Here is a 15290-nt window from a genome sequence, read left to right as displayed (position 1 = left end):
CTGAGAGCCCCTGGGAGCTAAGCGTCCTGTGTACATCTGGTCTTCTCCTCTGACCGCAGCACGCCGTGTTCGTAAAAACATGTGAAAGCTCAAAACATTCTACATAACAGATAGAAACTATGGTCAGATGAGTATGAAAATCGTTTTGTTCCTACCCTGTTTTCCTTCCAGTGGGATTAATACTTCTGATCATCATTGGTAAATTTAACATTTGATTTTTCAAGATTGGTATCATCTCTCCCCACCTTAAAAATAGATTTGTAATATTATTGTTTCCTTTTATATAGTGCTATCATGGGCTATATTTATAGCTTATAGAAGTTTCTTAACACATGTTAAATTGTTTTTCTTTACTTATCCTTTTAAGTCTTAAACTGATTTCTGTGTCAGGAGTGGTGGGGATTTTTGACTTGAGTAGCTGAGCGGTCTAAAAGCATTACAAATGCAAACGTGTCTCAGAACTATAGAGAATCATTGTCTTATGTAAGAAAGTCTAGTTGTAAGTTAGGGATGTAAACTGTGCTTTTAAAGCAGTTTACTGATTTCTGCAGAAGTCATCATTTTTCATCAGTGCAAAGATTGAAGATACTGTTGTTATGAAACATTTTATTGATAAACATACGGAAAGTACATTTTTAATATTCAAGGATCCGAGGAGATGTGACAGTTCACTTCACAGCCGTCGTCTCTTTGCCATTGTGTAACCACTTGAGTATTTAAATCAGGCTCTGTCAAGAGGAACCTAGTAAGTTTCACTGTGGACTCTTGCTCTCATGTCAGTGAGTTTGAATCTCCTTTGTTATGGTGACTGGTTATGAAATCAGTCACTTGACAGACCCTGAAGTGAGACTGCTGGAAATACGTCATGTCTGCCTTCACGGTGACAGCTGGCTACAAAACAAACCCCACCAGAGCCTTTCTGCAATTGACAAGGGACTTCAAAGACCAACAGGGCTGCCACTTCAAAGAGAGCTCTGCCGTCTCTGGCTTGTTGAAAGCAGTAGTTAAATGGCTGTACCCGGCCGTAGCAGAAACCTCCATGTTTAGACTCCTCCTCCTTTTGATCTTAGAGAGATGTATGAAACGGGCTTCAAGTCAAAGGAATGATACAGTCTGCGGTAACGGCGACCCAATATGATTCTGCATTTCAATCCACTTATTAATGGAAATTACCCAAATGTGTTCAAATAACAGCATGTCTAGAAACTCAAAGGTCTCAGACAGCGAATGTTCAAAAGAAGAGTTGAAACTGTGTGAATGTTGTAGCCACCTTCACAAGTGCGGACTAAGTCAGATGGGGAATTAAAATGAAACTCTCAGTGTTTTAAAAGCGCTCCTTCAGTTTCTGCTTGTAATTTTTACCCTGTTTAGTAAAACCAAGCTCTGAATGTTGATAGTAAGAATGAGAGACAACTAAAGCCTATCATCTCAAGGCCGATTTTCATGGTTTAAACTGACATTTCTCTGTTTTTAGTAAACTCTGTACTTAAAAATTTAAACAACTTTGTACTATTCATAATCTTATTCATCTAGTTGTGCTGGATACACTTTTGAATTAATTACTTCATCTTTGTATTAAACAAGCAAGCAGAAATCTCAGAGTTTTAATACAACTTTTAATAGAAGATCAGAATACTAAACAAGCATCTTCAAGAATAACAAGGAAAACAACATGAATTCCTTCAGTTAGAATGGCATGACCTTTTCTTAATTACATGGTTTTCCTCTTATCCTATGTATTATAGAAGGATGAAGCTAAAAATCCTTAAAATTCTTTCACCCTGACCTTCTATTTTCTTATTTCCTTCTTACATAAAATAAAAAAAGTTTGACTTGCCAGAAGCTTGGGCCAGTATAACTTGCTCTATAATTTTGCCAGATGGGGTCACTAGACAACAGCTAAAGAAAGTCTGAAGGAAAACTGAAGCCTCCAGGAAGTAACCACATGCAATGGTTATGACAAAAAAGCAAAACAAACCCCCTATATCCATCAGTAGTTCGTAAAGTAGTTCTTAAAATAGTACACTTCTGGTTGTCTTTTTGGTTAGTTTCTTACTTTTGAAAAGTTTTGAAAAAATAGTACATGATTATGTTATCCTGGAACTTCAGGAAGTATCTGTGTCTCTGAATTTCAGGTTGATTTTTTCTTTTTATTCAACAAAAGGACCACATCTGTGTTTTCAAAAGTTGAAATCAGATGCAAAAAGTAACTGCAGTGGAGAAGAAATAAAACGTTGGCACACCCCAAAATGAGCCACACAGTTGAGTGCCCTAGTCTGTAGGTGCTGGTTTTCTAAGTAGCTGTGTTTTTATACTTGTGTCTAAAGTGTGGAGCCACTGCCACACTGGGAAGTGCTTTTGGAATCTTTGTGGCAGATCTGTAACAGATGATGTTTCGTTTGCTTGTAATGGTTCTTGGGGTATCTGGCCCTTACTCTGTTACATCCTGCTGTGCAGTTTGAGAAACCAAGTTATTGATGATAGAGGCAGTCATCCAGGATAAGGCTGAAGGTGAAATCGTGGGAGCCAGATGGCTTCCTGCTGATCTTTATGTGCAGTTTATGTTCTCCTTGGCTGTGCCTTCCTGGATGTTTTCAGTGAAACATATTTTCCTAGAGAAACCTGCACCAGCGGCACTTATCTTACACAGCAGATCGTTCTCGTGTGTGGCGTGGCCCGAGCTCTGTTGTCGGTGCTCCTGTGTCCCTTCCTCTGACCTCCACCCTCTTTAGTGAATTAACGAAGAGGCAGCGAGGGTGGGTGTGAAGGGCTTTGAGCCAGCATCAAGTGACGTGGGTTCGGTTTCTTCTGTTTATTAACTGTGATGTAGGGCGAGTTTCGTAGTCTTTCTAGGGCTCTGTACTCTCACCTGTGTGGAGTAACTTATTGCCCCACAAGTGTTTTGGTAGCCTCTAAAGGCAGTACACAAATGTTGAGCCTCATTTATTATGGCCAGACCAGAATAATCCTGTGTGTGTGTGTGTGTGCGTGTGTGTGCGTGTGTGTGTGTGTGTGAGAGAGAGAGAGAGAGAGAGAGAGAGATACTTATGAGTTCCCAGAATAATCCTGTGTGTGTGTGTGCGTGTGTGTGTGTGTGTGTGAGAGAGAGAGAGAGACTTATGAGTTCCCAGAATAATCCTGTGTGTGTGTGTGTGTGTGTGTGTGTGTGTGTGTGTGTGTGAGAGAGAGAGAGAGAGAGAGAGAGAGAGACTTATGAGTTCCCTCTTGGTATCATCCTTGGGTTGCCAGACATTAAATCCCACGCTTTAACTTCACTCCTTTGGCTGATAATATACTTTTGATAAGGTCAAATAACTGTCATCGGTCAATATTTTCTTTGTAACCATTTTTCAGGGGTTATATTGAAATATGTTTTCCCCACAAAATGTATCTCTAATTAATGAAATGTCGCTTTTTTACTTCTAGGTAGCTATTTGATTTTTTTTTTTAGCAATGCAAATGAGTATTAACATTTCCAGTTAAAATGCCAGTAGGTTTTTGATTTCTTTGTTGAAAACTTAAGGAAACAGTCTGAAGCTGTTTTTATTCAATTGTTCACTTGACCTTAGAGGAAGGGCTTGAGCCCTAAATGCTCTCTTACCTGTTGGTGACTTCATGCTAGTGAGAGGACTGCTGTTTTCTGTAATAAAGGTGAATTAAGGTTTTCTCCATGTGAAATAACCAAATACATAATTTTAACTAAGGAATTTTCTTTCCAAAACCTAGGCAACTTATACAGCCCTCCTATCATGTACTGTATCCTGTTACCTTGACTTCTCAGCAATGCAGAAAAAGTTTTTTTTCAGGAGAGAACGTACCAGAGCTCGAAGTTCAAGGGAAAGTCTTGTCATTCCTCCTCTTTTAAAATTTCTTTTCCTGAGTTACCCAGATGCAGAAGAGTGCAAAATGATAGTTGTCCCATCTTCTTCGCTGCAGAAAGAAAATGTGATGTTATTTAGATTATTTCTGTCCTTCTTGCTTATAGGCATAGAATAGGAGCCGTGGAGTTTATGCGGACCTAGGAAATTATTAATTTTTTACTTGATTCTGGTACAACCTGTTTGTTGCTAAGATAAGCAAATTATAGGAGACATTAATCAAGTAACAGTCTCTGGAAAAAATAGTTTTCAGTGCTTAATTCAGATTTTTGCCTTTTAGTTTTGATGCTGTGTTACCAAGAAATCACCCAAGGAGAGTTGGCACTGAGGTAAACATTGGCCCTTCCAGAGCCCCTTCCCACTCCTGGTCACTCAGATGATGCGAGTCCTACCAGGAGGGGGACATTTGCTTTTCTTTGACAATGTGCTCCCACATTTTACTCGTCTGATTTTTCAAGCTCCGCTCTGGAGTGATGAGTGCTTATTATAGGACTTATCTACCCAAGCCCTCTGCGTTGGTTTAAAAAAAAAGCAAAACTGAGATGGCTTGAAAAAGAGGCATTTCTTTCACATTGTCGTGTTTCCGCTCTTTTAAAATTGATGTTCAGTTGAAGATTTGTTACCACAGCATAACGTCACTGGAAACGTAAAGGCCGCTACCAGTGAAGGCATACAGCCCGTCAGTGTGAATTTATTACTTCCCCTGCCTGTCAGCCCTCACTGTGTGGGTCCTTGTGAGCCGCGTGCATTGTTAAGTGTCCTCGGGGAATGTGAAGCATGTTTTGAGGGACGGTAAAAAATACTTTGTAAATTCTTCGCCCGTGGAGCACATTAATTATTAAAAGTGTCATTTGCTGATTTTATTTGGCATTGTCGAATATTGGGGAAGTCCAGCTATATAGAAAAAGTCAAGAAATCTAGTGACTCCCAAAGTTGAACTGTGGTTTCTGTGGTTTTTTTCTTCAGTACTGTTATCTGTGACTTCTACCCATGTTTGGGTTCTTCTTTATAAAGTCCAGAATAAAAGACAGTAGTAATGCCTGACAGTCCCTAAGTCTAACCTTCTGCTGAGTTCAGTGGTATCTGTTACCATTAGGTTACCTCCAGAATCACTTATATCTTACTTTCAGTAAACAGAATAGAGAGTTATAATCAACACTGTCATATGTCATATGCATTCAAATGGGGACTAAAAAAACCACAATATTTAAATTCTTATTTTAGAGGCATCTGATTCATTTTGAAGTGCCCACTCTCTTCAGAGAACCTATTGGAGTTAATTTTGCTGTGCCTTTCATCCTGCATTTTAGCAGACGTTGCCCCCCGCCCCCCGAAGCCCCCGAGCGTCTGTGCTCTGCACCTTGGTCCCCATGTTGTTCCGTGCTTTCTTGCCCTAACCCAGCCCTTCCACTCTTCTCATCCCCTTTACATCTCCTGCTAGGTCACCAGAATCCACAGGCCCATCTGTCTCCATTTATTCAACAATATTCAACAAATATTCATCGAGTATCCGCTCTGTGCCCGGCCCTGGCACCTACATTCTTACTTGACTCCTTGGACCACGTTCACCTTCTTTGCCCGAAGTGTGATCTGGCCTCTCCCCTGGAGGCTCCTCACAGCCCTGCCTGGTGGTCCAGTAAATGTTAATTCTGTCTTGCTTCCTGGCACCCTTCTGGCCACCGGCCCGTCTCACCCATGCAAGAGCCTCTGCTTCCTCCGGGCTCGTGCCGTCCAGCTGTGGCGTGAAGCTTTTCGCTGCCGACTTCCGCTGCCTCGCCGGCTCCAGCGTCTGTGCGGATATAGCCCCCTGGTCTGTCCTCTCCGCCTCCTGGCCCGAGGGCTCGCCGCCCTTCGGTGCACGTCTGGCACCCTAGACCTTGCTAATCCAGTGCCCCTCCAGCCCACTCATGACAGCGTCCTCCTCTCAGATCACACTTGCCTGTCGTTTCAGCTTTCAGGTTTCCACTGCCACCCTCTTTGCTGAGGCTCTTTGTCTCTTTTTGCTTTATACCGATCCACTGGCCCTGGCTTTGCGTCCCGCTCTGTTCAGCTTAGATTCCGTGGCCCATTATTTTAGTCATTCTGATTTTAACATTCTAAACCACCTCGCTCCTCTGTTTGCTCACACCCTTTGGTACCTCTGTCGCTCTGGGGAGAAACGCCAGAGACGCCTCGTATGGCCTCCCCAGCCCCGCGACCGCCGCCGCCTCCTTTCCTGCCACCTGTGCGCGCTTCCTCCCCGTGCTCTCGAGGCTTGCGATACTTTCATCTGTTTCATCTTCTCTTGTAGGTATGTGCATTCCCACTTCAGGGTTTCTAAACTTGCTGGGCCCTGGAGCTGGAATGCTCTTTTCCTCCCCATCTGCTCCTTGACTTTCTTGGGGAAACTTTCTCTAGGCCCCCAAAACATAGATCAGAGCCTCATGTTACTTATTCTCATGGCATCCTGTTCTTCCTTACATAAATCTATTCATGATTTATGATTATACATTTACAAATATTATTAGTTAATGACTGTATCTCTACATGGAGCACTAGGGAAGCATGTGTATTTCTATTAAGCCCTGGTGGTATAATACACAGTGCCTGGCACGGGGAGGGAGTTAAGTACCGGGGGGGGGGGTAGCAGATGGCAGAGAAGGGAGAGAAAGGAGGGATAGAAAGATGCAAGAGTGGGCGTGGGCACACTCCCCAGAGGGGTCCGTTAGCTACAGTTGGGGGAGGCTGTTTCAGGACTTGTTGAACACTGATGCATTGTAGCAAAGCAGCGTTAACTGTGACCAGCAGTGGAGTCTGACCGCCTGGTTGGAACCCTAGCTCTGCCTCCTCTGGCTGTGTGACCTGGGTAAGGCACTTAAACTCTCTGAAGCTGCTTCCTCTTCTGTAAAACTGACGCTAACGATAATGCCACCTCACAGGGTCCTTGTGAGGACGACGAGACAGCGTATGTAAAAGGCTTAGCGCATTCAGAGTATTCAACTAGTGTAAGTTGCTCGTATTATTATTGTAATAGCTGTAGGTATTCCATATTCATAAAATACTGCACTATTGGTATATACCTGGTCGAAGAATTACCATGCTTTGACAAAGAGAACATATGGGGATAAAGAGAAGATTTCCAGTATAAATACTAGCATAAATCTCTTGGGCATTCTGTGAATTCAAACTCTCATTAGTAGTGGTTGTGAGGTTCCTAAAGCAGTTTGTTAGGAGAAGGTATGGGAATGTATGTATGTAGGTATGTATGTTAAGTTCTCATTAATACTTCAAACATGCTTCTCAACTCAAGAGCTAGATAACTTTTTTTTTGGGGGGGGTCACTTGTATAACAGAGTGGGTCTTAATCTAGAATTTCGTTGAAATCAGGAAAACTAGGGGACTTATCATTTGAAAATCTGACTTACACAATGAATGCTTAACCTCTAGATGGTCTTCTTTTTGTACCCCTCCTTATTTCTTCTAATCATTTTTTTCTCCTTTGGAGACTTATGCCTCTTATCTTCCCAAGAAACTGTAACAAGATTTTCCATAAGCATCTTGGAAACTACAAAAAGTATTTTGCTCTTCGTTGTGGAACAGAAGAAGGCGGGAAGCTTGGAGGTGCAGTCTTCGCCAGCACCTACCTGAAGTGCCCAGTTGCTTTGCTCTCTTAGGGAAAATGGGTCTGTGGCAAAGCCATGATTTGTTCCCTTGTTATTCTGAGTAAAAGTTTATTAGCTTGTGATTTAAGCAAACCATCTGGTCCTGCTGGCACTGCACGCTGTCAGCCCTGAACTTTCTCCTTAATATTTTAGTGGAGGCAGTTAGGTTACATACTTGAATCCCAGCTCTGTTTTTTTAAAAATGTCTTATAGCGTGTGCTTTCGAAAATCATACTGTGACCTGGAGCACATTTTAAAATTGTGGAGAATTTCTTCATTGTTCTGTGTGGTATGTATCTCTTCTTCTCCTCGGCTTTCATTACCTTCATTTCTCACCGTCTGTGCCCCAAACTACACAACAACTGCTGTGTGGTGGGCGCAGGGTGGGGTGGGTGTCCGAGGGGAGGCAGCCGAATGTGTCCTCTGGGACTGTGGGAAAGTAACAGAAAGTGAAGAATTTCCATCTGGCTTTGAAGCTGTTTCCCTGGCTTGGAACCAGAGCACAAATCAGGTGATTAGTTGGAAATCCTGGTTTATGGCACCGTGCTTGCATTAAATGCTAAAGTGCTTTGAAGCTTATTTGGATGTATGTATGATCCGAGGTACAAATACCTTGATACCTTGATCTGGCACTCAAATGGATGGGAAAATTAAGCAATCTTTAAGAAAATTATGTTTTACTAACAAGCAAAATTCTGTAAGTTCAAGTTTGGAATGAAAGATAAAACGTATCTGTAACCATGGCAGACTAGATGCTGGGAAAATAACTTCCACAGAAACAATTGAAGATGGCTGATAAAATATGCATGCATAAGTTGTCAAGAATGTAGAAAATTCTCAGGCCAGGGGATGAATAGAGAGGGAATTCTAAGATAAGTACTTGGTAAGCTGTTGAACTTGAACGTTGGTTTTTGTATCTTGGCCGGACAAAAGAAAATGTCCATGGTAGCCCAAGGTAGAGAGTCTAAGAGACAGACCTCCCCCCTTTTTATAAAAAGGATCCATAACACCCAGGATTAGTCCTTTGAAAACACTAAGAAAATTGACTGGCCTTTGGTGAGACTAAAAGAGAAAAAGAAAGAAGGCACAGAGAGCAAGGCAACTTTGGGAGTGGTAAAGGGCTCCTAACTACAAGTCCTGCCAGTATTGAAAAGATACAAGGACACCTTTGCCAGTACATGTGAAGACTTAGACTAAATGAGCAAATGCCAAGGAAAATGGAACTTAGCAAAGCTAGCTAAATATGAAAAAGAAAACCTGAAAAAAATAAAAAGAGTTGGTAATAAAATTTATTCCCACAAATTTCAAGCCCAGAGAGTTATATTGGTGATTTTTTAATAAACATACAAGGAACAAATCATTTCAGTCTTATAGAAACAATTCCAGAAAAATAAAAAAGAGGGACATATTTTATAAGGCCAGCATAACTTCATATCAAAACTTGACAAAGTTAATACGGGAAAGTAAAAGTTTAGGCCTGTCTCAAGCACGAACATAAATATAAAAATTCCTAAACAAAATATTGCCAATCCAAAATGAGTGTATGTGAAAAAGAAAGATATACTTGAAGAAGTTAGGTTTATTCCAGGATTTTAATATTGTTTTCATTAGAAGACTAATTGCTGTAGTCTACAACATTAAAATATGATAGGAGAAAAGTCATATAATCATCTCAAGAAATGCAGAAACTTTACATTAATTTGTAATTTTAAAAAATTCTTAACTAACTAGTAGTAGACGGGAATTTCCTTAACCTGTCGAAGGACAGCTATTAAAAATTATACTACTTACTTATGGATAAAACTTTAAAAAATATTCTATGTATGATCAGGAATGAGACAGAGTGCATGCTGTCAACATCTTTGTAGACTTTCTGGGCTCTGCAGTAAGGCAAGTAAAAGAAATAAATACTATAAGGATTGGAAGGTAAGAGAGAAAACTGTCATTAAGATATGAATGGTTGTCTGCATAGTAGAGAAAAAGTCCATAAAGAGTATTTAAGTAGACACTAGATACAGTGTAAGTTTATAGAAATCAGTTGCATTTCTATAGCCTGCACAAAAATGAAAATTACATTTTTTTAAAAAGATACTACTTAATATAGCATTTTAAAAAGTATAAAGTTCCAAGGAATAAATATTATTAGAATGTTCAAGATCATTATGGAGAAAATTATAAATCTTTTCTGAAAGATATTAAAGTCCTAAATATGTATCTCTTCCATGAACTGTTGTAGAACAGTGCCCGGACTATGCTAGGCTCAGGAAATATCTTTTGCAGAAATTCAAAATAGCTAAGATGCTCTTGAAAAGAGAACACCATTCCTCTTAGATGTCAAACCTTATAAAGCTAATGTGGTTTTGGTGTAGGAATAGGCAAACCAGTGGATCATAATAGAAAGCATAGAAACATATCCATGCTTACGGGGATACTGGATGGATGTCAGAGGTGGAGATAGAATGGATTTTTCAATAAATGGTACTGAGACACTGATCAGTGTAATTGCTAAAATGAGATACCACCTCACACTGGTCAGATCGGCCATCATCAGAAACTCTAGAAACAAATGCTGGAGAGGGTGTAGAGAAAAGGGAACCCTCTTGCACTGCTGGTGGGAATGTAAGTTGATACAGCCACTATGGAGAACAGTATGGAGGCTCCTTAAAAAACTAAAAACAGAACTACCATACGACCCAGCAATCCCACTACTGGGCATATACCCTGAGAAAACCATCATTCAAAAAGAGTCATGTACCAAAATGTTCATTGCAGCGCTATTTACGATAGCCAGGACATGGAAGCAACCTAAGTGTCCATCAACAGATGAATGGATAAAGAAGATGTGGCACATATATACAATGGAATATTACTCAGCCATAAAAAGAAATGAAACTGAGTTATTTATAATGAGGTGGATGGACCTGGAGTCTGTCATACAGAGTGAAGTAAGTCAGAAGGAGAGAAACAAATACCGTATGCTAACACATATATATGGACTCTAAGAAAAAAAAAATGTCCTGAAGAGATTAGTGGATAGTAAACCGGAATAAAACACAGACCTACTAGAGCATGGACTTGAGGATATGGGGAGGGGGAAGGGTAAGCTGTGACGATGTGAGAGAGTGGCAGGGACATATACACACTACCATATGTAAATTAGATAGCTAGTGGGAAGCTGCCGCATAGCACAGGGAGATCAGCTTGGTGCTTTGTGACCACCCAGAGGGGTGGGATAGGGAGGGTGGGGGAGAGGGTGACGCAAGAGGGAAGAGATATGGGAACATATGTATATGTATAACTGATTCACTTTGTTGTAAAGGAGAAACTAACACACTATTGTAAAACAGTTATACTCCAATAAAGATGTTACCAAAAAAAAGTGAGACAGTCATTATGTGATATAATATGATGTACACACCTTGCCTATGGAGTACTGTTGTCAGACAGACGAAACAAACCCAAATCTCATGAAGCCTTTCCCTATTACTTTCAGTTTACAAGAAACATGAGGACCAGAGGAACACCATAAATAGTATCATTTTTTAAAAAAACCAAAAAAACAGTCAACTGAATCCAAAATGTGGGTCATTCTATTAGACAAGTGACTCATTTTGGCTAAGAAGTTAATGGTATGGGACCTTTAAAATGTAAAGCAATAGGGCAGTTGTCCACGCACCTTTCAATCAAAAGAATATTCTTCCCTCATTGAATTGCCTTGACACTCTTGTCAAAAATCAGTTCACGGTAAAAGTTGGGGTTTATCTCTGGATTCTCAGTTCTTTTCCGTTGGTCTCTTTGTCCATCCTTATGCCAATACCATTCTGAAACTCTGTGGTAAGTTTTGAAGTCAAGAAGTATGAGTCCTCTTCCCCCCACCCCCAGATTACTTATTTTAGCTGTCTTTCATTTCCATATGAGTTTGGGGATCAGCTTGTCAGTTTCTGGGGAAAAACATAGAGAGCTTTTATAGGGATTTTGTTGAACCTGTAGATCAGTTTGGAGAGTATTGCCATCTTAATATTACCTCTTTCAATCCATGAACGTGTTGTCTTTCTGTTTATTTAATAAATCTTTAATTTCTTTTAACAATCTTTTATACTTTTCAACAGAAATCTTGCTTTTTTTTGCTAAATTTATATCTAGGTATTTCCTTCTTGTTTATGCTATATTAAATGGAATTGTCTTCTTACTTTCATTTTTGGAATGTTCATTGTCTCTGTATCGATATACAGTTGAGTTTTGTATATTGATCTTGTATCCTGTAACCTTTGTATACTTATTTGTTTACTTTTTAAAAAATTTATTTATTGTAATTTATTTATTTTTGGCTGTGTTGGGTCTTCGTTGCTGCGCGTGGGCTTTCTGTAGTTGCAGCGAGTGGGGGCTACCCTTTGTTGCGGTGCACAGCCATCTCGTTGCGGTGGCTTTTCTTGTGGAGTGTCGGCTCTAGGCATGCGGGCTTCAGTAATTGCAGCACACAGGCTCAGTAGTTGTGGCTCGCGGGCTCTAGAACGCAGGCTCAGTAGTTGTGGCACACGGGCTTAGTTGCTCCATGGCATGTGGGATCTTTCCAGACCAGGGCTCAAACCTGTGTCCCCTGCACTGGCAGGTGGATTCGCAACCACTGCACCACCAGGCAAGCCCCTATTTGTTTACTTTTTAAAGTGGATTCCTTAGGATTATTCTTTTATAAGATCATATCATTTTCAGCTAGGGAAAATTGTATGTCTTCCTTTCCACTATGGATGCCTTTAAATTTTTTGCAGCTTACTTTTTACTGGCTATCATCTCTAGTACAATATTAAACAGAAATGGTGAGAACAGACATCCTGGTCTTGTTCTTGGTCTTAGAGGGAAAGCATGCAGTCTTTCATCATTAAAAGTTTTTCATAGATGCCATTTATTGGCTTGAGGAAGTTCTCCTCTGTTCCTAGTTTCTTGAATATTTTTATCATGAAAGGGTTTTGGAAATTGTCAAATGCTTTTTCTATATCTTTTGAAATGATCATGTGGTTTTTGTCATGTATTTTATTAATATGATTTATAACATTTATTTTATATGTTAAACCAACCTGCATTCTTGGGATAAATCTCAATTTTTATATCTTGCTGGCTTTGATTTTATAGTATTTTTTGCATCTATAGTCATAAGGGGTATTCCTCTAAGCTTTCTCTTTTTCTTTCTTCGGCTGTGTTTCTTCTGGTTTTATCAGAGTTTCTATGTCATGATCCTTATTTTCTCTTGTATTTTTGGCACTACATGTGCAAAGTCCATCTTTTGTATATTTCTGCCTCCTAATCTGGAATCAATAATTTCTCCAAGGAGCCCATGCGGTTTAGTGAGAAACCGTAATCTTAGAGCTGGGGTCCTTAGTGCTGTTGACTGTCATTGCTTTTAACTCTGGAGTAGTGAGTACGTAGGTGTGCGTTGTGCTCTTAGATCCGGGGTTTACTCCTATGGTGGGCCCTTATTTTATATGCATGAATAAACATAATTTGGGATGAAATAAGAAAGTCAGTAGATACCATTTTTTCAGTGGTCATAAACTGATAAAACTGAGTAGTGATTTATTTTGGAATATATGCATCAGAGGTAAAAATAAAGAAATAAAGGAAATAAGTACACAAGTTAAGAATAGTGATTACCTATCACAGGAGAGTCAGAGGATACAGTTGGATAATTGCACTTAACAAAAGCTACTGGGTCATGAGTATGTAAGTGTGTGTTTTGCTCTTAGCTCTGGAATATATACGTACACCTTTTATCAGTGCATATGATATTTCAGATTGATCATTTATGAAATTTAAAGGTGGTTATGTGCAATATAAAACATTGTTAAATTATTTTTCCTATAACTTGTAAGTTGTCTTTAAGTAATTTCTGATCTTTTGCCAAGTAGGCCAAAAGTACCTTCCTACCATGACTGTGAAGTCCTTCTACTGTTTGCAGTGCTGAGTCTATTGGATATCCATGTTGGTAAAAATGAGTCTGACCATTATACCATATTAAACAATCAGTTGCATATATGTTGTATATTTAAATGTGAATGTATAGTCCAATAAAGGATTTAGAAGAAAGAATAATATCCTCATGACCTTGAGGTTGACAAAATTGTCATATTCATTATACAAAAAGCTCTGAACATAAACATGTATAAAGGAAAAATTTTGTTAAACGCCATTAAAATTTAAAACTTCTGTTTATCAAAAGTGCCTTCAGTAAATTTTGCTATTTTCGCACAGTGGAATGTCATACAGTTATGAGAATTACAGAACTACAGTTTTACCCAGCAATGTAGATGAATCTCACAGATATAACACCAGTGGGGAAAATAAAAATCTGTGCTTAAAATTATATACTATGTAATTCCATTTGTATAAAGTTAAAAGGAACAGACAAAACGAATCTAGAGTGTTAGAATAATGGTTACTCTTAATCTAGAAAAGGGGTAAGGCGGGGCTGGGCTGACGGTAATGTTCTGGCTGTTGGTCTGTGTGCTCTTGATATAGGTTTGTTCACTTCGAATTCTTCAGGTTGTACATTTATCATTTTCGTGTACTTTTCTGTATGTTGTATTTCAATAAAAGTTTACTAAAAATTTTAGATGCATAGGAGTATGTATAGAGTGGGCTTACCTCTGTATAGGAAAGGGAGGAATAGTTTATACATGCTTGCTTGTGTATGTATAAGAGATCTCTTCAAGTTATATAAGAAACTGATACCATTGCTTGCCTGGAGCAGTGAAGGACAGGATGGGAGGGAGATGTTGTGAGATACGCTTAAGTTCATAAAAGATGGACACATCTCACTGTTTAGTAGACCTTCTATAAATGATGCTGTTGATGGCTGATTTTGTGTTACAAGGGTTTACCTTGGGGCATAATTTACTCTAGTTTTTGCTAAGATTTTATATGAATTAAACTGATAATGTAGAATCATCCTTACTGACAGTTTTCAGAAAGGCAGGCAGTTATATGGTCTTGTAAAGCTTGCTGATATGTGAGTACATATCCAGAGAGATCTGCATAATAAGAAAAAGTCTCACAGCAGCTGGGACTGTCGCGATACTGTTTAGCTGAGAACATTAACTTGATCGCTTCTGAGAAGACGCCCAAGGTAAAATAATTCAAGTGCCAAAAAACTAAATGTAACTTTTTCACAGCTGTTACCGGTCCATCCACCTACACTCACCTCTGCCTCTGGAAAGGATTATAACCAAGGTGATTTCTTGTCAAGTACCAAACTGACTGTAAACTCTTGTGATTGGTATACTTGGCTGTTTGCTTTTCTGGTTGTGGTTGTTTTTAGGTAATAACAGATATTTTGGCAACATATTTTTGCCTCTGAATTAAGATGAACATGTTTATTTAAATCTGATTTTGGAACCACCCAGAGTAAGTGGAAATAACTGATAAAGTACCGAACTTGCTCTTAGTTTCTGTGTTTTCACATTCTGTCTCCTTTCTCTCAGGATTTTACAGGTCTTTTATTTTATTTAGTTATTTTTTTAAAAAACTTATTTATTTACTTATATTTTTGGCTGTGTTGGGTCTTCTTTGCTACACGTGGGCTTTCTCTAGTTGCAGTGAGCGGGGGCTGCTCTTCGTTGCGGTGCGCGGGCTTCTCATTGCAGTGGCTTTTCGTGTTGTGGAGCATGGGCTCTAGGCACGCGGCTTCAGTAGTCGTGGCACGTGAGCTCAGTATTTGTGGCTCACAGGCTCTAGAGTGCAGGCTCAGTAGTTGTGGCGCACGGGCTTAGTTGCTCCACGG

The 15290-nt window shown here is 39.6% G+C and overlaps 1 protein-coding gene across 6 annotated transcripts in view; it reads left to right on the top strand.

The window, feature by feature from the left end:
• Window positions 1-15290, top strand: part of ERC1 (ELKS/RAB6-interacting/CAST family member 1) — a 368179-nt gene that overhangs the window by 185337 nt on the left and 167552 nt on the right. The gene's annotated exons all lie outside the window — the stretch shown is intronic.

Source organism: Kogia breviceps, chromosome 12 (assembly GCF_026419965.1).
Source record: "Kogia breviceps isolate mKogBre1 chromosome 12, mKogBre1 haplotype 1, whole genome shotgun sequence".
Taxonomy (NCBI): domain Eukaryota; kingdom Metazoa; phylum Chordata; class Mammalia; order Artiodactyla; family Physeteridae; genus Kogia; species Kogia breviceps.
This window is presented reverse-complemented; position numbering and strand designations above follow the sequence as displayed.